The sequence below is a fragment of the Phascolarctos cinereus genome, unplaced genomic scaffold (assembly GCF_003287225.1).
Source record: "Phascolarctos cinereus isolate Bilbo 61053 unplaced genomic scaffold, phaCin_HiC Scaffold_726;HRSCAF=1367, whole genome shotgun sequence".
Taxonomy (NCBI): domain Eukaryota; kingdom Metazoa; phylum Chordata; class Mammalia; order Diprotodontia; family Phascolarctidae; genus Phascolarctos; species Phascolarctos cinereus.
In genome coordinates, this window is record NW_027556098.1 from 325,662,238 (window position 1) to 325,687,598 (window position 25,361).

A 25,361-nucleotide genomic window follows, 5' to 3' on the forward strand; every position below is an offset into this window, starting at 1 on the left:
TGCAGTACTATTTATACTGCAACAGGCATCATGTGTATGCTTACATACCAAAGGGTGCTATATATAAGATAATGATAGTCCTGCATTCTTAGGGACTATGAATTCACACTAATAGAGAGGATATTGGTTGTGTCGTTTTTATAGAGAGGTTTTACTAGGTGCAAAAAGAATCTCCTAAAAGAAAGACAAGATGGAACAGAAGAAACAAGGTGGTTTGGAATAGAAAACTTACCAAAAAAAAAAAAAGATTTTATTTCTCCACCTAAAGATTGATGCGCTAAATACTTTTCCCTAGCTAAGCAATGCAGATCTGACATTCATTGTATTGATCAAAGGCTTGATGAATCCTATTGCTATGTAAATAGTAGACAGTCTTGGTTATTGCAGTAGGGTAAGAGTCTGGAATTGAAAAAAATGAAGATGTGCAATTCCTAATGGGCTATAACAAATCTATTGTAAACCTCCTAGGAAAATTAAGGTTTTTAAGAGAATACAGAACTGAAGGCTGAAAAGGAATTTAGACACCAGATAATCTAACCCTTTCATTTTATAGATATATAAATCCTAGAAAGGCAAATGACTTGTGCAGTCATATGGTTAGGGTTCACCAGAGGTGGGATTTGAACCCTGGTCCTGTGACTTCAGAGGCTGTGCTTTTCCCACTATATCAGGGGTAGCTTTTATCTATGTGTGTGACAGGGGGTGGGGAGGTGGAAGGGTTGTTGAGAAAGAATGAGGATGATGAACCATAGAGCCTCAAAGGTAAATGATACCTGAAAGGTCATCTAGTCCAGTGGTATCAAATAAATACAAACAGGTGCCATTAAACTGCATTTTCACTTAGAAAATCACTTATTAATATTTGTTGTTTTTCAGGTGTATCAGTCATATCCAACTCGTAATGACCCCATTTGGGTTTTTCTCGACAAAGATAATGGAGTGGTTTGCTATTTCCCTCTCCAGTTCATTTTACACATGAGGAAACTGAGACAAATAGGGTGGAGTGAATTGCCAGGGGTCACACAGCTAATAAGTGTCTGAGACTGGATTTGAATTCAGATCTTCCTGACTCCAAACCCAGCACTCTATCCACTGTGCCAGCAAGCTGCCCTACAAATTAATACTATGTATATTTTATTATATTTTTGTTCATTTTGTTAAACATTTCCCAATTACATTTGATTCTGATGTTGGCCATACTCTCAAGTCTTGTGGGCTGCATGCCTACGTGTTTGACACTTCTGATATTCTCAACCTCCTATTTCAGAAATCAGTCTCTTCCATAATACCCTCAATAAACTATCTTAGAGTCCCTGCTTAAAAGGTTCTGGTGACAAGGAATTAACTACCTCCCAAGATAATACATTGCCCTTGCAAACTTTAAAGTATGTGTGCATGTGTGTATGTACACATATAGATACACACATATATACATATACATGTATATGTATTACATACATATACATGTATATACATACCTATGTTATTATTATTAATCTATTGATTTGTTATTCATTTATTCAAGTTCCAAACTATAATTTTACTTGTGTAGGAATTACTGATGAGGAAAATCTCTTTGCAAATGGTTATCAGCAATTGTTCCTCAATTTATAATCTTAGAGAGCTGTCTGGGTGTACTAAGAGGTTAAGTGACCTGCTAAGAGATGCAAAGATAGTGTTTAAACTCAATCCTTTCTGACTTAGAATCTGAATCTGCTTATTATGCCACTTTGCCTCATTGGACAACTTCATGGGAATTGAGGCTAAACTAGTCCGTTGCTGAACATCTGTAATCTTTATGAAAGCTTTCCTCAGATGATTAGAATGAGAAAAAGCAACTATTTAGCCTTTACTAAGAAGTGCTAGAGATAGAAATAGAAAAGTGACAGTCTCTGACCTCATGGTGTTTGCATTCTAATCACTGGAGATAACATGTATAGGACAATGCAACTATAGGAAAGATAGATGCTTCTAGTAGTCCTTAAGGTACATCAGCATAGTACCTGACAAAGCCCAAGAGTTCTTACACCAGGTCAGATGTCAATAGCTGAAGGTCGGAGGGCCCAGTAGTAGGGCAGGTACTACAACCCAATGGGTCTTAGAGAACAATTTCAGGGAAGGTAGCAAGGCCTGGGGGACTGTCTTCTTACTGAATAGATTGTATTTAGTAACATTTCTTATCCAGCTAGTATGAACAGTCATGTCCCTAACCAAGAATTGTTGTAAAGGGATAATGATCCTAAAAGTTAATGGAGAGCAGAATACTGGACAACCTCCATCATTGTGGGGATGGGAAAGTCAGTTTCCAAAAGGAGGTGAATCCAGGTCTGGTTAGAACTGGGTAAGGAGGATAGGGAAGGAAAAGGTCCCCATGGGCTCTTTGTAATGCCTAGTATAATGTAGCCAAAATTCATTTCTTCTAAAATTTTTTTACCATAGATTTTTGTTCTCAGCCTCTGTATCTTGCAAAATCAATCTAACCTCATGTTTACTTGATAATGCTAAAAATACTGAAAACAAAAAATATCTTCTTCTTCTCCCCCCCCACTGCGCCTCTAGTCTTCTCTTCTTCAGTCTACCTATCCCCAGTTCCTTCAACCATACAACATATGACATGTCATTTCCCCATTATATTAAGGCATACAAGCTGTTTTGGTAAAAGCACCAAAAAACTGTCACAGCAACATTTTTTAACAAATCTCTTCATTTTTTATACATTTGCATTGAAACGAATTACTAGGAGCAGTGGGAGGTTGGTTTCTAAACAGCATTTATCTAAGAATCTCCTAAGGGGAAAGAAAAATCAATGAAATAAATATTAACTAAGGATTAAGTTTTTAAATCCTCTAAGTTCCAAAGCACATAGCTTCCTTGTCAGACACTGGTCTTAAGTTCCAATGATCAGAGAACATTCATAACTCTGGGACTATAAAATAGGGGATAGCACGGGGTGGTGAAAAAAGTGCTAGATTTGGAATTAGATGACCTTGTTTTGAATTCTGGCTATTTTAACTAATAGCTGTGTAACCTTGGTATGGTCACTGACTCTTGGTGGGTCTCTGTTTCCCCTCTGTAAAATGAAGGTTTTGAAGTAGCTGAGATATCAGTGATTTTGTAACCATCTCAATGGGGGCATTAACTCTTTTTGAGCAGATCGTAACTATCCAGGCCTTCTTATCCTGTGTTACTCTTGTCTCTGCTCTCCAAATAAATAAGGGTCTATGATCCACCATTGAGGAGCCATCCACCTTCCTCCAGGTCTTTTACATCAGACACTTATTAACTTGGTGACTCTGGGCAAGGCACTTAACTGCTCTCTGCCCCAGTTTTCTCAACTGTAAAATGAGGATAGTAACTGCACCTACTTCCCATGGTTGTTTTGAGGATCAAATGAGATACTTGTAAAGTGCTCAGCACAGTTCCTGGCAAATTGTAGGAGCTTAATAAGTATTTGTTTACTTCCTCTCCCACACCAGTGTATCAATTGGTCTACCCATCTGTAATCCTTTACCATTGCTATGTAATTGGTCATTGGTCATTTTATATTTATTATGGAGGTCATTATTGGAAAAATATTAGAGGCTTCTTTGTTTACAAGAGAGTAATCTATGGCATATGAGTGGTAGAGATTTATTGAGGAGGCATTGAGAAGTGACTAATGCTTTAAAAAGAGTATAAATAAAATATTTTTTAAAAAGATTACAATCTACATTAAATCACTGTGTCTCTCTCTTGTCCTTTGGGTTATATACAACTTTGGTTCTTTGAAGATTGTTGGGTTCTGAGATTCACAACCACATAGCATTACCTAGGAGAACTCAGGTTAAAAATAAGGAGTGTTTATTCTGGGAACAGCTCTTGGGTGAATTGTAAGCACTGGGCAATTTCCCTAAAATAATTCAGCCTACTTTCTGCCCCCAGTCAATTCTGGGCCCAGCTTGTTGTTCAACTATATTGTCTATTGAGAAATACATACTTATGCACTAACTTAATGAAGTGGCCATTCAATTGCATGTCATATACTGTACAATAGATATTTTTTGCCACTAGTTTTGTGTGTATTTGTTTTTCTGTATGTATTGTTAGTCTGAGGAAGCTCTGTAATGCTTTTGATCTTGATTTAATTAGCGTTATATCAACTACACAAAGGGGTAGCCTAAGGACCTCATTATTTATAGGGAATCTTTCTTCTATTTGGCCCTCTGGAGGACATCCTTCATGACAATGTGAAACAACTTTAGCTATCATAAATCCCCTTATTTAATGCTTCTGTCTCAATTGATGTTGATAATCAAGCATTATAGATCAATTATCTCTGTGGAAGGAGATAAGGCAGCAAGTAAGAAGAGAGGCAACATGGCATAATAGATGGAGAGTTAGTTTCTGGTTCAGGAATACCTAGATTTAATCCCCACAAAGTAAATCTGTATTGGTAGATGAAGTTTTCCTCATGGGTAGTTCCCTATATCAATTACATCTCAAGTTAAACCCAAAGGAAAAATATATTTGCATTTTTCAAGAGATCTTGTATGATACTAACATATGTACAAAAGAAAAATACCTTGTTGAAAGAGAGCTTTTAGAAGTTTAATTTTCTTTCCTGTTTTTCTTTTGTAATCAGTAAAAAATAAACACAACAGGATTTTATATTCTCTTCACCTTGTAGCCAAGTGTGTGATTGTGAAGATGTTTGCTATAGAAAATTATTCATAAGAACCGGTCTGTTCCTTTCTCATATTTACTTCAAGGATACCTTTGATATATGTCTAAGTCATTCTCAAAGAGATTTTTGAAGGCTGAAAGGGGGTACATTTGAGGGATCAGTAGCTATTGATAAACTCTCAATGGCCATTTTTGGTTAATAATGTTGTTAATATTTCACCATTCTTTTAGTATTTTCCCCTCCCTAGGAAGGCTTGAAAAGCAAATGTTCACTGATTTCAAGATAAAGAAACCACCAAAAAAGATTTCCACTGTGTATATACATGGTATGGTCTGGTGGCTATTCCATACTTGCCTTCTGAAAATCCATTTTCCAACATGTTAGAATCTGCCAGGGTTTATTCTTTTCTGTCATAACCTTGAAGAGTCTACAGATAATATGAGGCATCAGAGTTACTGGATTCTAACTCTGAATTCCATCAATCAATTAAAAAAAAGCTATTAGGTATAATGATGGACAACACAGTGCCAGGTGTTGGAGATGAAAATATAAAATTAATATTGTATCTGCCCTCACAGAACTTACATTCCCTAGGCAAATATGTGTCCACAGAGAGGAGGGTATATGCAAAATAAATGCACAGTGATTTTTTTAGGGAGTCTAGGTCACAAAAGCCTAGAGGAATCAGAAAAAGCCACTTGAAAGAAACTGTACTTGAACTAATCTTAGAAGAGAGATGGGAACTACAAAAGCCAGAAGAGAGGGCATTGTGGGCTCGGGTATTAGAGTACAAATTCTGTAGCTCCACTTTCACTGCGTTGTAAAAGATAATTGCAGAAAGACTTGAGACATCAATTCCTTTTTTCTGCCTATTTATCCTTTTGCTGATTTCATCTTTAAATGTTCTTAGAATAATAGAGCTTAGCTGGCTCCCTATCTCAAGTAACCCAACAATTTTTAAATCTCTGTAGATTTGTTTGCATAAGCAGGGAATTGTGGCATTTGAGGTCAATACCTTTGCTCTTTTCCATTTGCATTTTTAGCATTGGCAATCCATTTGGATAGGTCAGATTGAAGCTAGTGAAACTCAACATAATGTTATCTCCTCATCCTTTTCTTATGTTTAAATGTGATGTTGCTTTTGACTTGTTCCTTCAAGCTAATGGTCTGACTGAAAAGCCACTGTAGAAGCAAAATAAGGCCAAATAGAACTCAAAGTCATTTTTTTCTTAATTTCATATATTGCTATGGCCAAAGTATTAATTACCTAGTCACCAACCTCTAAGTGAGGGCACCTTATTTACTTAGCTAGATTGGTCTTCTAATATATATTCCAATCTGCTACAATGTCCATGCTTGAAACTTTTCCAACATGATAGAATCTGCCAGTTTATGCTTTCCTGTCATAGCCTTGGAGAATCTAGGGATGATGTGAGGAATCAGAGTCACTGTACTCAAACCCAATTTCTGACTCTAGATACAATATTTTTCTACTACACCACTACATGGTCATTAGTATTTTCAAGATGGTAGAAAAAAGGATTGCTATAATGAGAGGAATGGAGAAAATTTGCCTATTTTAGCTCAACAAAAATTTATTATGAACAAGTCATTGTTTTTTGTTTTTGTTTTAGGCAATTGGGGTTGTGACTTTCCCAGGGTCACACAGCTAGTAAGTGTCAAGCGTTTGGTCTGAGGCCAGATTGGAACTCAGGTACTCCTGACTTCAGGGCCGGTGCTCTATCCACTGCACCACCTAGCTGCCCCAACAAGTCATTGTTCTAGGCAATGGGTATACTAAATAAAGAAGACATAGTCCTTGTCCTGAAATATCTGATAATCTAGTAAGACAGATAAGGTAGGTACACAAATAGTTATAATACAAATTAGAGTATGCATATGCATAACAAAGTTAGAAAATGCTATAAAAATTCCCAGGGTGGAGGAGAGGAGGGGAAACAAATTTCTGGATAGGTACTGACAGGTCAGGTAAGAGACTTTTCACCTAGGTTTTGAAGGAAAAATATTAAAAGACAAATATTTGCAGGGGAGAAGGAGGGTTACATTCTAGCCATTGGAAATGTGAGTCAAGACCCAGAAGTGGAAAATATAAGATGGGACAGTTTAGCTAAATTATAGGGTATATAATCAAATGTACGATGAGGGAGTAAGCCTAAAATTATGTGGGAACCAGATTGAGGAGGGCCTTGAATGCTAAGCTAAGGAATTTGGACTTTATTTAGTAATCAATTGGGGTCCAATGAATATTCTTTAGTTGTAGAGTTTTATGATCCATTTGGATGCTGTGCTGATGTCCTGAGTCAAAGAAAACAGCTCAGGAGGACTAATTAGGAAAGGATTGTAATCTTCAAATATAAAGTACTTCTAATCTTAGAATTGAAAAGGACCTATGAGATCACATATTCATTTTATAAAAGGAGGAAACTAAAGTTCAGAGTAGTTGTGCCCTGCCCATTTACGTGATGGTCAATACATGACAAAGCTAAGAACGGAACACAGATCTTTTTCCTACAGGTCCAGGGTTTTCTTCCTACTGTACCAAAGTGTTTTTATGCTGTAACTTTGCCTACAGCCAGCCTTCAGCCTACAGCAAAAAAAAAAAAAAGCCTCAGATAAATTCAGAAAAAAAAAAGAAGTAGCTCCAGGTCTGGCCCTTGGGAGGGGAAGTCCCTTGCCTTATTCCCCTTCTTGTGTGCACAAGGACAGGAAATAATGCTGAAACAAAGGAAAGAAAGTTTATTCTCTCTTGAATGTCAGAGGAAATGGGAGTCTACAGAGCCAGGGATAGAACTAAACTCGATATTTATTGAGCAATAATGATAAGGTAAGGGAAATTGTGGTGGGGTTTTTTTCCTTTACTAGCAAATGGCTTAAAATTATAGAAGATAAATCTTAACTTGAAAATGAAGGCTGAATTGTTTGTGGATAATTTTAACATATTTGTATCCGTGTTAACGTAATCCTTTCTTGCACCTTTGTATTGGATGCTTTGCAGAATGAGAGTTAAAAGAAAAAGTTATGCTTGCTTGGAAGCAAGGTGTTGCTCCTCAGTGAAAGCCACACATTTGACTCATCCACTGTCAATAAACATTTATTAAGCACCTTCTATGTACCAGGCACTAGGGCAAGCCCCAGGGATACAAATGAGAAAAAGAAAAATAGTCCCTGTCCTCAACTAGCTTACACTATAATGGGGGGAGACAAAATACAAAAGGAAGTTGAAAAGCTAGGCAGGGTGGTGAAGGAGCCAGAAGGTACCCAGTACGCATGAGGACATGATATTCTTAGAGTTGAAACTGGGCAGAGCTGCTGATGGAAAATGAAATGATCTGGAAAGTTCTGAGCCCTCCAGAAAGAGAACATTGGGGGAGTTTATTGCTCTGCTCTCCAGGCTTGCAGTCAGAGGGGGAAAAGCAGCTGAGGATGCTGAGAAGGTAATGAGTATCAAAGCTGAATCAATCTCCATGATGACGAGATTTCAGGTGACAAATTATCCTGGAGGAAGGGTGATAGTGGAATTGAAACCAAACAGAGCAGCTGATGGAAAATGAAGTTAGATAGAAAGTTTCTGAGCTTTCTATAAAAAGAGGTTTTTGGAGGACTGATTACCCCACTTGATTGTAGGTAGGCCTTTCCTTGGGCCAAAGCAAATTTCCATAAAGGATCGGCTGTGCAGACCCACATCCAAATGTCCTGAATAGAGAACTTCATTCTGCATCCTTACTCCCTTATATATTTCCTTTGATCCAGTTACACTGGCCTCCTGGATATTCCACAAAGAAGACACTCCATCTCTCAGCTTCAGGTATTTTCTCTGGCTGTCCCCCAGAACTCCCTACATCTGCTCTCTCTCCTCTATTCCAACTACCGAACTCTCTGGCTTCTTGTAAGTCCCAACTAAAATCCCACTTTCTACAGGAAGCCTTTCCAAATCCATCTTAATTCCAGCGCTTTCTTTCTTTTAATTATTCCTGTTTATCCTATATATAGCTTGCTTTCTATGCATTTGTTTACATATTGTCTCCCCCATTAGACAGTAAGATCTTTCAGAGCAGAGTATCTTTTGCCTCTTTTTGTATCCCAAGCACTTAGCACAATGCCTAGCATATAGTAGCCACTTAATAAATGTTTATTGATTAACTAATTGACTATTTTCCTTTTTATAATAATAATAATAAAAACATAAATAGCATTTATATAATGCTTACTATGTGACAGACATTGTGCTAAGCACTTTAAGATTATTATTGTATTTCATTCTCACAACTCTAGAAGGTAGGCACTATGATTATTCACATTTTACACATGAGAAAACTGAGGCAAACTAGATAATAGTAGCCTGAGAGGGAACTCTGAGGATAAAAATACAAAAGCAAAAAAAGCCTATGTACTCAAGGAGCTTACATTCAAATATATATGCTTTGCTAGAGAAACTGCCACATTAACTAAGTTTGCAAACTTATAAAGATAGTGAGTTGAGTCATAGGAGAGTACATGGATACATCCTGAGCAATGTCAGAATTAATTTAATTATACTTCTAGAACTGAAAGATAAGGTGGGAAAACAGGGTACTGATGCTGTAGCAAGACTACTAAGTAGAAGATGGCTGGGGGTCATAGAGAAAACTGAAGCAGGGCTGGGGGATTGACTGAAAGTGTGGGCCCAGAGGAGATTCTCTTCAACTGGGACAGTTAAATTCCAGGCCAGGAATTCTGGAGTTGAAAGGGTTAAGATCTCTAGGGACTTCAACACATAAAAATCAACACATTCCAATGTCATGCAGATTCTTTTGATTCCATTCAATTAAACAAATGTTTATCAAGTAGCTTCTGCTGTCAAATTAAATAAAACACACCAGAAAGCAAGCCCCAGATCTAAGAAAAAAATAAGTTCAGAGTAGGCTGGACAGATTATATGATATATTTTTTGCAAGTAATGATAATCAATAGATATGACATTTCTTCAGAGCAATAACTTATGGTTTATGGATGGTAACAATGAAAGTCAAATGAAAAATGTTGGAGGAATGAATGGATGGACAGCAAAATGAAGACAGTGAGTGTAAACCACTCTCCTTACAAATTTAGCAGTAGAATGAAGGAGATCATATTATTTAGCATTAAGGAGGACAATAAGTTTAAAGCCCTCTATTTTTATCTTTTAATATATTTGTGTTTATTTCATTAACTATTTTCAATTTACATTTAAAATTTTCAGCATTCTTTTTTTTTTTAAATTTGAGTTTCCTTCCTACGCCTCCCCAGTCCCTTGAGAAGGCAAGCAGTGACATATTGATTATATATATATGAAGTCATAAAAACATATTTCCATATTAGCTATGTTACAAAAGAAAACCAACCCCCCAAAAAGAAAAAAAATATATATTAAAAGATTGAATACATTACTCTTTGAAATTGGAGCAAGGAAGAAAGGATATGCAAAGACACAAAGTGGACCTGAGATACAGAACAGGAGGCAATAACAAGAGCTCACATCCTAACCAAGCAGTTCAGCTCCTGCATTTGTCCTTCCCATTGCCCTCCAAGTGCTTTTTTTTTTTGCACTTTCAATGAAAATATTGTTTGAGCAGCATTTTCCAGGGTTAAACTGCCTTTAACACATCTACCTTGGGGAGATCTGCTCTCATTAGTAAATGATAAAGACCATGGTCTCAAGACTTATGGGCATAATGGACCAAAGAATCATTAGGAAAACTAATTGATCTAAATCAAATCTGAGAAAGGAAAGACCCTTACACCAAACCCTTCTAATCACTTTTCTTAGGCAAAAACAATGGATTCCATTCAAATCAGTAAATGGATTAAGTGTGTACTATCTAGAAAACAATGGGCTACAAATGGGATACAAAGGTAGGTAAGAACAGAGTCCAACATTCAGGATCTCAAAATCTAACAGTGGAAAAAGACTTCCAAAAACTATGTGATGAAGTTAAGTAGTAGGGTACTGGCAAACATTTAACAATTAACTTTCCTCAGGGGCAGCTAGGTGGCACAGTGGATAGAGCACCAGCCCTGGATTCAGGAGAACCTGAGTTCAAATGTGGCCTCAGACACATAACACTTATTAGCTGTGTGATCCTGGGTGAGTCACTTAACCCCATTGCCCAACCAAAAAAAAAAGATATAAAAAAAAATTAACTTTCCTGGAGGGGAAAATGTTTACAGGAAACACTTTTAAGTGCAAACTTCATTATTACCATTTTATCCATCATCTTCTTAAGTCTATGCAACCAACAAAGCAATAAATCAAGTCCTGATTTATAGTATTTGCCAATTTTTTCAAGTATAAAGGCTCATACTGAAAATCTAACAATGAGCTCTCCCAAGCCAGTAAAACGTAGTTCCAGCACAAGTCTCAGTTTCCTAGAACACTCTCTTAGATTATATGTGATGGCAGTGGCAACAAGGAAATGGTCATTATAATGTCCCTTGGCAAGGTTTCATTTAATCTTTGTATACTGTAACTAAAGATATCCTTCATATAAGGGAGTCCTGTCAATATCTAGCCCTATGGATTGCAAATGCCTTTGATTAAGGGATTTTAAAAGTCTTACATGTGGTTAATTGCATCAATCACCCTTTTCCCCCATCAAAATCCAATTACTCATTTTTTCTGTCAAGGAATGTTTATGAGATACCAATTGTGTGCAAGGCCCTGTGCTAAGCTCTATAGATGATACAAAGACTAGTAGAATATAACCTCTATCATCAATTAATGTAGTCCCAAAAATTGTCCCAGTCTCCTGGAGGAAAACAAGAAAGTATGGTATAATGGAAGAAGCCAAGCCAATAGCGATGTGGTAATGATCAGGAGAAAGGTACCTAAGTTCTCTGGGTCCCAGTTTCCTGGTGTGTAAAATGGAGAATAATATATTAATACCTACTGCAAAGGAGAATTGTGAGGATCAAGCGAGATGAAGTATATAAACCAATTTCATAATCTTCAGGTTATTGGTAAATATCAAACACTATTAATAGCACATTACAGGTTATATCTATACATACACACATACGTACATACACATACATATAGACAGACAGATAGATAGATGAATAGATAGATAGATAGATAGATAGATAGATAGATAGATAGACATTTTTTTACCCAGGTCCTCTGATTACAAATCTATCGCTCTTCACTGAAGTGGTTTTCTGACTCCAAATTCTGTGTTCTTTCTTCTATATCATACACAGCAAATGGAGAACAAACAAACAAAAAAGCATTTTTGTTTGAATTCTTATAGTACATGATGGATAAAAGTTATTCTTTTTTATACATATGTGTAGTTAGAATAACTAACCCTAGAGAGGCAGTTTGTTGTAGTAGAATGACCATCAGACTAATAGTGGGGATTCCTAACCTTTAGCTCTGGTTATGTTACTAAATAGATAAATGAGACCTTGAGCAAGCTTCTCCCCCTGTCCCCACACACACACTTGGCCTCCACTTACTCAAGTGTAAAGTGAGTTGTTTGGACTTCAATAATCCTTAACTTCTCTTCCACCTCTGGCATTCTATAAAGTACTTTTTCTTTTGATGGAAACACTTATCACATTTATGATTCATTCTTGAAACCTTGGGGCCACTTTTAGACTCTCCTTTTTTTCTTGTCTTTGGATACTTAAGCAGTCACCAAGTCTTATCACAGAATTACAGAATATCAGAGTTGGAAGTGACCTCACCAGTCTTCATGCCAAACCCATACCTAAATAAAAATTCCTTTCTATAACATTCCTCAAAAAAATACTTTAGTGGAAAGAGTCTTAGGGAAAAAAAAGTTTGAACTTTGGATATGACTTTTACTACCTTGAACAACTCATTTAGCTTCTCTGGTACTCAGTTTCTTCATCAGTAGAATGAAGAGGCTTAGCTAAATGAGGTCTAAGGTCTCTCCAAACTACAAATCTCTGATTCTATGTTGGATCCAAGGCAACTCTTATCACTGGAAAGCTAGGTGGCATAGTGGTTAGAAGGCTGGTCTTGATGTTTGAAAAACCCTGGATTCAAATCTCCCCTTAGAAATTTACTATTGGAAAGGCCCTTGACAAGTCACTTAAACTCTTCTAACCTCAGTTTCCTCATACATAAAATAGATTTAATAATAGCACCTAGGACACAAAGTTGTTGTGATAATTAAATGAGACAGCAAATATAATATTTAAATAATTTTATCAACATTATTATTGATAATTATGAATGTTAACTATTATATTTGTTAGAAAGGTTTTATCACATTGAGACAAAACTTATATTTGCTAATCATCTGTAACTATTATAGTCACATTTTTATATTATAGTTATTTATCTGTGTCTTTATTAATAGAATATGTGCTCTTTGAGGGCAGGAATTAGTTATAGCTATCTCCAGCAACTAACTCAGTGCTTTACATAATGACTATTTCTGTATAATTTGTGGTGTTCTGTAGATCAGCCCTTACAATCCACATCCTTTGGCTTGACAATCCAACTAGAACTTGTTCTTAAATTAGTATTACAAAACTCTCATTTGATTAGTGTCATGTCAGTAGTGATTGGGAGCCAACTTATGCCACATGTATTATTTCACCACTGGAGGTCACGGTTAATTTATTACCATAGTGCATGCAGAAGATGTTGTCTTTCCCTCGCCAGCTCCTCTTGAGATTTGTCACATGAGGTGCTTTTAAGTATAAATCCCTTAACATCTGCCTTAATTTAGAAGATAAGATCATTAGCAGTCATTATATCTAATCAACATCTAATTCTCATTGAAGCGATTCATTAACCAGTTGAAATGGGAGCAGAAGTCCACTAATGACAAATGTTTATTCTCTTTCAATAAATGTCCATTAGTGGAAAACTGGTAGCCATTTCAAAACCTTTCTCCAAAAAGACAGATTGTCTACCTCAAGTCCAAACTTAAGCTTTTTGCTAACATTACCTACATTCTCTAGATATGATCATGATTAAACTCCTCATTGCAAATGATTTACCTTTTCAGAAGATGGCACATTAAATTCTAATTAAATAGCCTGCCCAAAGTAGAATAGGGGGTTGAACTGATGAGGGGAGGGAGAGATTATCTCATTTCCAACTCAGAAAGTGTTCCCCTGTTGTTCGGTTAAGCCAGTTTTTTTTTCTTTTTTGAATCTCAATATTTTTATTTATCTCTGGTCTTTTTCAATAGGAATGTTCTGTACTTCATTAAAGGTCTATATTTCCTCCTGTATCATTAGAGTCAATTTCATTTTGTTATTTTTTTTAGGTTGTACATGTGCAATTATGTAAAACATTTCCATATCTGTCATTTTGTACAAGAAGATTCAAATAAAAGAAAAAAATGAAAGAAAGAAACTGAAAAATAGCCTGCTTCAATCTGTATTCAAAGAATATCAGTTTTTTTTTTCTGTGAAGGCAGATAGTATGCTCCATCATTAGTCCCTTGGGATTGTCTTAGATCATTGCATTGCTGAGAATGTTTAGGGTCTTTTTTTCAATTTTCAGACCAAAAAAAATCTGTTCCATTGTTTTGAAGTCAGGATTCTTAACTTTCTTTGAGTGTGTTATGGACCCTTTTAGTAGTCTATTGAAACTTGTATGAAGTCCTTATATACTTTTAAAATAAAATGAAGAGTATTAGAAAAGAAGAAAGCAATTATACTGAAATATAGCTGACTATACGCAAATATTTACTTTTTATTTAACATTGTATTTTCCTCAATTACACATAAAATAATTTTTAACATTCATTTCTTAAAATTTTGAGTTCCAAATTCTCTCTGTCCCTCCCACTCACCCTCCCTCATTGAAAAGACAAGAAATTTGATATAAGATATACATGCGCACACAGATATTTAAAGTTCACAGGTGCCAGATTAAGAACACATTTTTCAAAGATGCAGCTAGGCGGTATAGTAAAGACAGCTGAGTTCAAATGCAGCCTCAAACCCTTTCTAGTGGTTGGACTCTAGGCAAGTCACTTAGCTTATGTCTGCCTCATTTTTCCTCATCTATAAAATGGGATAATGATAGCACCAACCACCCAGCTTTGTTATGCACCTAAAAAGATATTTCTAAAGTGCTTTGCTAAATCAAAATACTACATAAAAACTAGTTATTAGCATTATTGAGAAGGGTGTGGTTGCACAGCCCACGGGCTATGGGGTGGGGAGGTGGTACTTCAAGAAGGGGATTGCAGTTATCCTTTCCACTTCTGGACATTACAGGTCTTGGGAATTTTGGGGGAGTTCTGCAGAAGTTGCAGATGACAAGCAAAGGACAGCAGATGACACAGAGCCTATGACCAAATACTTAACCCAAATTTTACAATAAGGTGCTGTAAATACCCCATGAAAGGAAGAGGAAAAAAAAACAACATTCCAACTTCTTCTCTGGCATGGAGGGCCAAAAATCTTTGCTCAGATTTTCCAGATCAAAGGGGATCCATACCCCTAACCCCATTGATATAGAAGATATAACTGTAGTAGATGTCTCCATGACCAGGAATGCACATAGTCACAGCCAAAAGAGCACAGTCTTAAAGAACTGGGCCAAGTCATACTTTGACTTTGCCTGTTTTTTTTTTCATCCTGATTTACCTGCTTCTCTAGTCCTGAATTCCTGCTCTAACAAGCCATCTTGTCATTCATCTTAGCACCTTGCTCCTTGGTGCTTCACACACGTATTGGTGCCAACTTGGTTTTGCTTTTTGCATTCTGCTTATTTTCATTCCAGCTTCCTCCTTACCTTCCAGACCCCAAGAAGTAGTTACTTTCTCTACAATGGGAGGATTGTCAATTCACTGGCATGGGCTGACCCTACTTTTAGGTGGGACACAGCAGTACCTGCCTCTGGAAAACATAGGCCTTTCTTAATTTGCTTTCTTTTCTGGTATTTCTTAGGAAATAACTCACTTTTTATTATAGCAAAACAAACAGCCTTAAGAACAAATCATTTGTATTGTTTTACTGTTTTTAATATATTGACACATCATTTATTGAGCCTTGTCAAAAACAGAGTTCCCTGAGACATAGGTGGCTTGATATTAATTATTTTTATATCTCCTTCAGGACTTTGAATAGTCCCTCATGCATATGATCTGGTTCCAGAAATAAAAGTTGTAAAGAAAAAAAAGGGGAGGAGCAATATCATAAAAGGTAAGTGCTATAAGAGAGGTTTAAAAATGACATGTATACAACTTATCTCCTACACTAGTTTTTAAGTTCCTTAAAAGTAGAAGTGATGTCTTATTAATATTGCCCTCAATACCCAGTATATAGTGTAGTATAGAGGATCATGGGATCAAAGATTTGGAGATGGACATTAGAAGACATCTAGTCTAATTCCCTTATTTTACAGATGAGGGAACTTATGTTGAGGAATTAAATGACTTGACCAGCATCACACAGGTTCTAAGTGACAGGGCTGGGAATTGAACCCAGGCAATCCTAGCTCCAACTATAGGACTGTTCTCTCTGGGATAACTTTCTCCCTATGATACCATTCCTAAATCAAGCTCCTTTGTGAAGTCATCATTCCTCTGAAGTTCTACAAGAAGGCAAAGCATAAATATCTAAAATCCACAGATCACTACCTGAAAGAGATCCCAGCAGGAAAACTTACAGGATTATCATAGCCACGTTTCAAAGCTCCCAGGTTAAGGAGAAAATATTGCAGGAAATAAGAAAAAAAAACAATTCAAATATCACAGAACTACAATGAGGATTACACAGGACCTAGCAGGAGGGACTATAGGTCTTGGAATATTATCTTTCATAGAGCAAAAGAGCTGGAGTTACAACCAAGGGTAACTTACCAGCCAAGTTAAATATAATCCTGAATGTTTAAAAAAATGGACATTTAACAAACTGAAAGACTTTCAGGTATTTCTGATAAAAACAGCAGAACTTAATGGAAAATTTGACTTAAAAGATCCAGGAGAAATATAAGGTAAATATTAAATACCAATTATAAGAGGCCCCATGAGGTCAAATTGTTTACTTCTTGCATGTGACAATGTTATCAGTATTCTTATGACTGTCATCATTATTTGGGTAGTTTGAAAGAAAGGCTTAGGCTGAGCTGTGTATGATGATGTGATTCTTAAAAAATAAAACTGTAGGGAGAGATAAAAAGGTGTAATTATCTTATACAAATGAGACATAAAAGGAAGAATTTATACAGAAGAAGTAAGTGGGGAGAGGGTAGGTAGTGCTGGAACCTGACTCTTATCAGGAATTGGTTAAAGAAGGAACAACATATATATACTTATAGAAGAGTATAAAAGTCTTCAAATTCAGAAAGAAATAAGAGGGCAAGTGGATACGGTGAGGGGAGTGGATAAGAGAGGGACTCTTAGAGGAGTGAATAGGTTAAAGAATAGGAGGGCAAGGTAGCAGGTAGAAGTAAAATACAGGAGTGGGGAGAGAAAAGTTAAATAGAGAAGGATAGTGAGGAAAAATTGGAAGGTGGGAAATATACAACAAGCAATTATAGCTTAGAATGTGAATGGGATGAATTTATCCATAAAAGGAAAACAGATTAAAAATTTGAATTGGATCATTTGTTGCTTTCAAGAAATCCAATAAAAATGAGATACGCACAAAGATAAAAATAAAGGGTTGGAGTAGAATTAATTACATAAAAAAAGCAGGGGTAGTAATCAGAAAAAGTTAAAACTAAAATAGTTTAAATAAAAAGAAAAAAGTAGGGAAACTACATTGGGTGTCACCAATATTATTCAATTTTGCTTTAGACCATTTAAAATACTCAGGTATAAAATATCTGAGAGTATACCTGCCAAAACAAATATAAGAACATAAATATAAAACACTTTTTTATACAAATTGTCAGATTTAAATAATTGGAGTAATATAATAAAAATGACAATTTTACCTAAAATATATTTATTCAGTGTGATCCCAATTAAATTATTAAAATAAAATATTCTACTTAGAAAAAATTATAAAAAAGTTCATTTGGAAGAACAAAAGGTCAGAAATTTCGAAGAAACAGGGGGTGGGGGTGGGGAAGATGTAAAGGAATGAGTTTCAGCAGCATTAGACGTGAAAATATATTATATGGTGAGAGCATTATTGAAGGGTATAATGGCTAATTTTAAATTGATTTTTTAGAAATAAAACCAATGTAGCCAATAATAGAAGGAATACAGGAAATTGGGGGGAAAGCTTCTGTGGATAATCTCTCAGATAGGATGTGATTGTGTCAGAATACTGCTGTGATGTAGGAAATTATAACATGGTTGATTTAGAAAAAAACATGGAAGGACTTGGACCTATAAAGGAAGATGATATCCACCTCCAGAGAAAGAGATGACAAGTAGAAATATGCATAGTATGATCTTACATATATGTGTATGAATGTGTATGTGTATATACGTTTATGTTTATAGATATCTATGTGTATATATGTGTGTGCATATATATGTGTGCATGTGTGTGCATGCGTATTTGAGCTTAATTGCAGCCTTCTTTAGGGTAAAGGTTGGAGGAACAAGGGAGGGAAAAAAATAAAGTAAAAAGTACACAGCAGAGAACAAAAGAAAACCTACAGGGAAGCAAAGAAATTCTGGATAGCTTTGACAACAATGTATAGTGTTTATTATATGGGTTTTCTTGAAATAGAAATTTGTTTTATATTGAATCCTTTCTTATGTTCTGCTAGGTACTTGAAAATGTTTTTTTCTTTTCTTGTTTTGCATTCATTTAAAATAAATCTTAAAATTTATGATATTTTAAATAAAAAAAAGAAATCATTATTCATGTGTTTCCCCCTTGTCTGCCAAATCTATTTCCTAGATCCTCTCCTCTTTTCTCTAAGCCCTCTCTTTTTTCATCATACATCATCAGTTCCACTGGATTCAATTGCTATCTGCACTTTATTAAGCACTATCTATGAGCAAGGCACTTGGTTAAGTGCTTCAGATAGAAGTGTAAAAAGCAAGACCGTCACTGCTCTCAAGGAGCTCACATTCTACTAGGAGAAGATGTATGAGACTAGTGGTCAGGGAGAGGGGTCATGATCTGAGAAGTCAGGAAAAGATGGTTCAGCATGACTGGAGTCACAGTGAAGTTGAGTTATACATTATTTCTAAAAATGGTGGTCTTCATTTGATTATTATTCCCATGGCAAGAGGTAGAACAGAGCAATCCAGGAAGGCTTGCAGTTGGATGATATTGGTCTGGATCTAGGGATATGTAGATATGGTAAACTCTCACCGATCAGTATTACAAGATTACAAAGGAGGAGCTGTCATGCCAGGTTGGAGTCTGACAATGAATCACAGAGAAATGCTTAGATAATATTGTGGTGGGTCTAGCTCTATATAACAATATCTGATCTTTTTTTTTTTCCCTTGAGCTCCAGTACTGCATCATTAACCACCTGCTACTTACCTCCACGTAAGTGTCCCACAGTCATCTCAAACTCAACATGTCCAATAAAGACCTAATGTCTCCCCCATAAATTCTCCCCTCCTTTAAGCTTTTTTACTTTTGTTCAGAGCACCACCATCCTTTTCACTATGCAGGTTTACAGCCCTGGAAGTAATGTTCTCTTCAATCTCCATTGCCCCCTCATTTTCAAACAGTTAGGATCTTGTCAGTTCTACTTTTACAATATATCTCACACTTATTTCTTTTTCATAATCATTTTATCACCAACCTAGTTCAGGTTCTCATCAACTCTAATCTACACTGTTTTGATAATCTCCCTGTTTCCAGTCTCTCTCTTTTGCAATGCATTTTAACCAGTTAAATGGGAACACAGAAAAAGAAATATCTGACAAAATAATCTTTCTAAGGTACAAATCTTACAATATCAATGCCCAGCTCAAACTTCTTTAGTGATCTTTCTTGGCTGTAGGATAAAATACAGTCTTCGGCTTGGACTTAAATCCCTTCTCAGTCTGTCTCAAGCATCCCTTTCCAGAATGATTAAAATTACTCCCTTTCACAGTTCTATCTAAAATGACCCATTTGCTGTTTCCTGAACTCAGATTCCCATCTCCCACTTCCATGATTTTGCACAACCAGCTCTACATGTCTGAACAGCACCGCCTTCTCAATTCCACATTTTAGAATTTCTAGCTTCCTTTAAAACCCCACCTCATATGCCAACTCCTTTGGGTAGATCTCGCTGATTCTTCTGTATTCTCTCTCAAATTATGTTGGATTTATTCATTTTTGTAAATCTTTAATTACTCAAAAGAAGGTAAGTTCCTTGAGGTAGAGATTATATATTTTTTTTTCATTTTACCTGTGTATCTCCAGAACCTAACACAGAATCTTGCCCATAAAAGATTGTAAATAAATGTCCATTGAATTGAATTGAAAACCCTAAGTAATATTTGATGTTACCTATTTTTTATTAATTTTGCTATCTCTTGATTTTATTTTACTTTACTTTACCAATATATCCTTTCCTCCCACATCCACAGAGAGAAACCCCTTAAAAGAAAGACTTAAAAAAGAGGAAAAGATAGCTCAGCAAAATTAGCAATATTTCAACCAAATCCAGCATTAGATGCAATGCTCCAGACAAATTGTCTCCTATTTCTTCCAAGTAGAGAGGGAAATGCATTATCATACCACGTCTTTGAAATCAAGTTTGTTCATTGCAATAAAATAGCACTGATTTGGTTTACTTTGTTGTGGTGGTATGGAAGGATTGGCATTCTCAGTGAAAGATGACTAACCATATCACTGAAATCATCAATGTTTTGAAGTATGAAGTATCATCAACATTGGCATCATCAATGCTGTTGTCATTACATTCAATCCATCCTACTATCTATCATCACTGCAGTTTTTGCTGCTGAAAAGGGTAAGCAAGGAAGGAAGGAAGGAAGGAAGGAAGGAAGGAAGGAAGGAAGGAAGGAAGGAAGGAAGGAAGGAAGGAAGGAAGGAAGGAAGGAAGGAAGGAAAGAAGGAAGGAAGGAAGGAAGGAAGAAAAGGAACAAAGGAAGGAAAGGAAAGGGGAAAGCAAAGGGAAAGGAGAGGAGAGGAAAGGAGAAGAGAGGATTTATTAACCATTTGCTGTGTCCCAGGCACCATGCTAAGAGCTGGGGGATATAAATAGAAACAGAAGAAAAACAGTCCCTGCCCTCAAGAAGCTTACATTCTCATTGGGGAGGGGGTGGAGATACAAGACACAAGGAGCTGAAAGTCAAATGGAATTGTCTGTGGGGAGGATGGACATGGTATATTAGTTAAGAAACCAGGAACAGGGCTTGGAGGGTTAAAAAAAATAGCAGTGTGCAACATATTCCTAGAAAGATAAGAGCTCAGAGCTAATTTTAGCTGCACCGATGGCCAGGAGCTCCATCTTCAACAGGGAGACAGAGCAGATGGAAGTATAGGGAAATATTGTGGTTTGTAAAAGCAAGAGAAAGGAACATTAATCTTGGAGGTACAGGAAGGTGTCAATTATTTAAATAGCTCAGATGTTTCTTCTATTGAGCACATGGAATGGAAGAGAAGAGAACTTTTTTCTCTATAGGAGTGATAATTTGCATCATCTTTAGAGACATACCAAGTGATTATAAAACCCTCAAAGGGATTTATCAAACTGCTTGGCTGTCCTTTTCCTTCCAGTGTAATTTCAGGTATATATCTGATCTTGGACATAGTGGGCATTGGTTAGAGTTTGGGGGAGGTCCACACACACACAGAATATTTGCAAATGTCAGCACCTCCGTGCTCTGAAAAGCACAACTTGGCCTCAAGTTGCTGATTGAAATGGCAGGAAGAGGGCAGAAAGAGGAAAAGAGAGACCTTCATTTAAGACAAGGTAGGCTCCACTGTTCTATCCTAAGCCTGAGCAGAAAAGTAACCTTCTTTTCATATGACCCTTTATAGTTTACAAAAAAACCCAAAATGTTCACACACATTACTATACTAGCAGAACTCTGAATTTAGGGTCAAGGGACTAGGAGCCAAGCTCTGAGTTCAGGTTCCAATGCTGCTTCTTACTGTGTTACTGAAGTCATCTTCACACCATTCTGTATGGACTTGGCTTATTGTCATTGTCACCAGAACCTTGGACTCTTCTCTTGTGAGACAATCCTCTGACTTATGGATGAGCTTTGACCCTACTAGAGCACAAGACCTCCAATTGACTTTATAGTCATTTTCATATCATGTACCTTCCCCCACCCCTTACCAGCTCTCCTTTATGTGTTGTATTCACCCGTTAGAATACAGGCTCCTTAACGGCAACAACTCCCTTCTTTGCTCTTATTTGTAACCCTACACAGCACAGTTTCCAACATACAGCACTTAATGCTTTGCTTATTCATCTATTTTAGCTAATGTGCATAAAGTGAATAGAAATGTTTCTATATGAATTTAATATAATATTTTCTAACTGGATCTTAACAATGGCAATTTGAGATAAGCAAGGCAGGCACTATTATACTTACTAAATAAATTGTTAGGGCATTAGGGTAGCTAGGTGGATAGAGTGCCTGATCTGAAGTCAGGAAGACTCATCTTCCTGAATTCAAATCTGGCCTCAGGCACTTGCTAGCTGTGTGATCCTAGGCAAGTCACTTAACCCTGTTTGCTTCAATTCTTCATCTGTAAAATGTGCTGGAGAAGGAAGTGATGAATCACTCTAGTATCTCTTCCAAGAAAACCCTAAATGAGGTCATGAAGAGTCAGACATGACTGAAAAATGACTCAATTATATAAATGAGTGAACTAAGTCTCAGAGAAGTGAAAAGATAGGACCTGAGAGATAATGGTGTAGCAGAAATAACACTAGATTAGAAGTTAGAAAACATTTAGGTTCAAATTTCCATCCTGCCACTTACTACTTGTGTGTCCTTAGGCAAATTATTTAACTTCTCTGGAAACTAATTTTCTCATCTATAAAATAAGGAGTTGCTGGGGGGGATGGGGGTGTTGGCCTAGATGATCCTTTCAACTCTAAATACATGTTCTTAGATTAATCAATCATATATCTCTAGTCCATTGATCCAGAGGGCTGGATTTAAAATCCTCAGATTCTAGGAACCCGGAGGGAAGAGTTAAGGCTTCAATAAGGTCCTTTCTGGAGGACTTTCCAACAAGTGGTCTGGATCTCCATTAATAACTGATAAGAGCTATAGTTTGACCCTCCATTATTTTTTTCTCAATATAATACCATAGAATTATGGCCCATTAGTGATAAAAGGGACCTTAAACATCATGATTAGCTTTATCTTTAAGGTTAATTTGTGTGTGTGTGTGTGTGTGTGTGTGTGTGTTGTGTGTGTGTGTTGTGTGTGTGTCTCGTACCCCTTTAGCAGGCTACTGAACTCTCTGGACTCTTTCTCAGACTTATGTGTCTAAATGCAATAAATAAAATACATGGGATTATAAAGGAAACCAATTATATACAATTATAATGATCAAATACTAGAAAAATAAATAAACAAGGAAAGGAAAGGAAAGGGCAGGGCAGGAAAGGAGAGGAAAGAGGAAAGGGAAGAGGAAAGGGAAGGAAAGGGAAGGAAAGGAAAGGAAAGGGAAGGAAAGGAAAGGAAAGGAAAAGGAAAGGAAAGGAAAGGAAAGGAAAGGAAAGGAAAGGAAAGGAAAGGAAAGGAAAGGAAAGGAAAGGAAAGGAAAGGAAAGGAAAGGAAAGGAAAGGAAAGGAAAGGAAAGGAAAGGAAAGGAAAGGAAAGGAAAGGAAAGGAAAGGAAAGGAAAGGAAAGGAAAGGAAAGGAAAGGAAAGGAAAGGTAAACAAGTTTATGGATCTTAGGTTAAGAAAACATATCTAGTACAACCTCATCCTTTTAGAGATGAAGAAATTGGAAAGTGGCTTTTCCTAAGTTTTACAGCAAGGCAGTGGCAGAATCAGTATTAGAAGTCAGGTTTCCTAACAATATGTCTAAATTTGGTCGGGGAGAGTAAGGCATTGCCGTCACTGAAGCCTATTAAATCTGAAAAACAAACACATTCAAATGTGCCCTTTATATTTGTCCTTCCACATCATCTTTATCTTTTTTTTAAAATCCACTTTGCATAGTTTTTATTGAGGATCAATATTTCTCTAAGCCTGAAAATCCATACTGTAGCATTACAGGCAGGGGACTGAAAAAAAATTCCAAGTAATATTGTCAACATTCCAAGATATTGTATTAATCCTCTCCAATTGTGATAACACCTGAGAAATAAGCACCATTGCCTCTGGATCTTTTGACAGCGATAGCTTGAAGGAATCAGTGAGAGAGACAACCATAAGGTCAGGCCATGCATGGTGTGCCTAGGAATTTGGGGCGAGCATCACCTTTTCAAAAATGAATTTATTATAGTGTCTTCACAGTCTCTATATGATTTGAGTTCACAGGATCATAAGATTTTGAGTTTGAAGGGTCACTAGACACAAATTGAACCCATATCACTTTACTGATGAGGAAACTGATTCAGAAAGGGGAAGTGATTTCCCCAAACATGAATAGGTAATGGTAAATGGAAAAACCAGAATTTGAACCCAGGTCAATTAAATATAAACCCCATGTTCTTTCAAATATATAATGTAGATAAATTATTCATTTGTTTTTAGGCAAGGAACTGGTATATCTTTGGTCTATATATAATTTTGGTATATAGTGTCTAATAGGTGTGTGTGAAGATGAAACAATATGAGTACTAGACTTACAGAGTTAGCATGGTATATTGGATAGGTACTAGACTTGGACTCTGTAAGACTTGGATTTGTATCCTGCTACTGATACCAGTTATATGAACCTGACAAGTCAGTTAATCTCTCTAAGCCTCAAGTTCTTCAACAATTAAATGGTAATAATATGCTTGTATCTATAGAGATATCATAGAATAGTGGCTAGAGGGCTGGACTTAGTGTCAGAAGGGGGTAGATATGAATCTTCCCTCAGACACTTATTAGCAAGTGATCCCGGGGAAAGTCACTTAATCTCTCACGACCTCAGTTTCTTCATTATATTATATGATGCTTGAAAGGCTCAAATATAATAATGTTACCAACTTAAAATTGGTATATGAATATTGTTGTTGTTGCTGTATTATTGCTGTAATTACTGTTGTTAGAATCATAGCCCTAGGCTTGGACCCTAGCTCAAATTCTTATTAGCTGTGAAATCTTGAGTAAGTTACTTCTCCTTTGTTATGCTTTCCTCATTCAGAAAATAAGACCAGTAATAATTTCATTATCTAACTTTTGGACTCATTGTGAAAATCAGTGAGAAATCATATGAAAAGCACTTTGTAAACCTTGAAAATATCAATTTACATCTCAATAGGATCATAGGATTTAGGGCTGGAAAGGACATTAGAGATCATTGAGTGCAATGCTCCTATAGAACAATACTTTAAAAACAACTTTCCCCACAAAAACTCTGCAAAGTACTACAATCACTCACATTTTACAGATAAAATGAGAGTTAACATTTCATATGGTACTATGAAGCTTGAAAAACACTTTTCACATGACATCTCATTTGATAAGATGAAGAAACCCAGGTTCCAAGAAATTGAATGACTTTCAATATAGCTATTAGTTAACACATCAATACTTGTAGCCCAGTCTTACAACTCAAGATTTACACTTCTTCTGGTACACTGTACCAGTTAAGTTATTAGTAATGTCTCCCTAAAATAATGGATCTTCAGAAGAAATTGGAGATGAAATAAATG